Source organism: Galeopterus variegatus, unplaced genomic scaffold (assembly GCF_000696425.1).
Source record: "Galeopterus variegatus unplaced genomic scaffold, G_variegatus-3.0.2 Scaffold1032, whole genome shotgun sequence".
Lineage (NCBI taxonomy): Eukaryota > Metazoa > Chordata > Mammalia > Dermoptera > Cynocephalidae > Galeopterus > Galeopterus variegatus.
Genome location: NW_007727143.1, coordinates 283,088 through 286,106, shown reverse-complemented (window position 1 = coordinate 286,106; position 3,019 = coordinate 283,088).

Here is a 3,019-nt window from a genome sequence, read left to right as displayed (position 1 = left end):
CACACACAAAATGCCTGCTTGCACACTAGAAGTTCTATCCTTGCTGTCTGCCCAACAAGAATGAGGCAAGTAAATAATGTTGCTCCTTTTGATTATACACCTTTAGTGCCAGGAATAGGGTGGTGTTTTTGTTTTTTTTTTTTCAAACTTCTGAAACTGAGTACATAAATACCTCTTGTGGAATTACTCACATTCTCAACAAAGGAGACAGGAGGGAACAACTAATATATACCTTCTTCCTTGGGGCTCTGTCAGGATTTCTTAATCCTTGAATTGTTGGATAAAGAATAGCATATCAAGGAGAATATGCGTTAGGGTTACTGAGAGGAAGTAGGATTTGGTGGAAAGGTCTCTGATTTGAGAATGAGAAATACCAACTCTACTGTAGGTGACTGGTGTCCCTCTATATGTGTGACACTGTGCTCTTAGAACTAGGAAGTTTGTGTGTCCATTTGACCTTTAAAGATACACTTTAAAGGCATATAATTTCGCAAAACATAGTCGTCACTTCAAATTAAATACTGTACATGCATATAAAAATTATAGTTGGTCACATGTAAAACCAAGATGTTAATAGTAATTATCTCTGGGTAATGGAATTATGCAGACATTTTAAAATTCTTTTTCCCTTTTTGAATATTTGTATTTTCTGAGCTTTTCTTTTTTAGTTTTTCTACAGCAAACATATTTATCTATCTATCTATCTATCTATCTATCTATCTATCATTTATTTATTTTTTGGTGGCTGGCCAGTATGGAGATCTGGTCATATACTTTTTGTATAATAAAAGAAATTGAATAAAATATCATTTCTAATGTGTCGCCATTTTTTCATCTGTTTATTCAACCAACATTTATCCAGTTCCTGCTATGTGCATGGCACTACACCAAGTGCTTTAGAGAAAACATAAAAGAAGTAAAATACTTAATGCATTTCCTTCCAATTACCGTGATGCACATACTAATTGATAATTAGGTAGGCAAAATGTACATGGAATAATAGAGAACAGTCTTTTAACAACTGAGAGACAAATTCAAGGCAGGACAACATTTTACAGAAGTATTGAATAGATATGAAGTAAAAGAGAAATCAAAAGGAAGTGAATTTATTTAGGAAGAAATTTGGACTATGAGCATTTTGAGCTAGGACACTGAGGAAAAGAGGAGATGTAAAGCATTCCAAATGGAAAGGAATAACAGGAATAATGACAAAGAATTTAAAGTCTTCAAGTAGTATGTCGGGATGGTAAAAAGACTTGACTTGGTCAGTACAGAGAAATCAGAAAGGGGATTAAAGAGAAATTAAAGAAATTTTGGATACTGGAATTAGCACTTTAAATTTGGTTCAATTCACTACCCACCGTAGTTCTTGAAAAGCAAAATTAACAAGAGAAAAATTATTGAAGGAATATTACAAAATTTTAGCTGCATTGTATCAACTGGGTTGAAACAAGGAGATATTGTAGTCTAGGAATAAAGCAGTTGTGCTTGATTAGTCCAGGTTTAAGGGAATGGCTATCAGAATGGAGAAAAAGAAACTTTCAGTAAGCATGAAGAATCAGCATGAGTTGGTGACTGATTAGATGTGGGAAACAAAGGAATGTAGGAACAAAAGTTACTCCAGATAAATCAATACGAACTTTCTGAAAAGAAATGTGGCATTACGTATCAAGATCCTTTCTTTAAAATTTTATTTCCACTTATTAGAATGGCTAAAATCCAAATAATTTATAATACCAATTGCTGGCAAGGATGCAAAACAATAGGAATGCTCATTCAAGGAGAGTGCAAAATGGCATAGCCTGTTTGGACGTTTCTTACACAGCACAACATAGTCTTACCATACCATCCAGCAATTGCACTCCTAGATAGTTACCCACTGATTTGAAAACTTATGTCCATACCAAATCCTACATGCAAATGTTTATAGCAGCTTTATTCATAATCACCAAAAACTGGAAGCAATCAAGATGTCCTTCAGCAGGTCAGTGGATAAACAAACTGGTTATTAAGCAATAAAAAGGAATGAGCTATCAAGCTATACAAAGACATAGACGAATCTTAAATACATGTTGCTAAGTGAAAGAAGCCAGTCTGAAAAGGCTACATACTGTATGACATTCTGGGAAAGGCAAAACTATAGGGATGGTAAATAGATCAATTATTGTCAGGAGTTTGGGGTGGGAGAAGGGTTAAGTAGGTGAAGTACAGGGGATTTTTAGGGTGGTAAAACGATTCTGTATGATACTGTAATGGTGGATACATGACATTTATGCATTTGTCAAAACCTATAGAACTTTACGGTACAAAGGGTGGACTTAAGGTATGAAAACTTTAAAAAATCATTTAGTAGGTCAGGGGATCCCAAAATGGAATGCAGACTCTGACAAAAGAATCTAATTGTGTTACAAGTGTGTGAAACCACCTCACTAAGGGGGGTGGGGGAAACAGGCCACTGACCTATGTAACTTTGGCAATGAATAATGGCTATAAGGCTACAGGCTAAAGGAACAGCATATAGGCACTGTACTCTAGTTGATAAAGTTGTTTCCCATGGGGATATGCAATAATTCTGAAGCCACAATATATGTATACTGGAACTGAACAGTTGTATAAATGGATGGCAGATGGTGGAAGCCTAGTTTCTCACTTTTGGAGGGGGAGATCACAGATAAGCAAGGGGAGGAGGCTAGACTGATCCATGTGATGATGGATTAGAGATGGAGACATTAGTATGAACTCGTGTTTAGCTTAATGTAAATACAAGTGCATACATGTAGAAATATATATAGATATGTGTATACACAAAAGTTAGTATGCACGCATATATTTCCTTGCTCTGTCATCTGAGAGGGCCAGGAAACAATGACACCCCAGTAGCAACACACACACCTAGCACCCAGATCTTGGTTTTTAATATCATTCTCCAATAAAAGGAACTAAGGGATTCTTGGAGAAATGGCTGATTCTAGGACTAGGGCAGGTTATATACAAGATGAGCCTGTAGCATCTTTTAGTC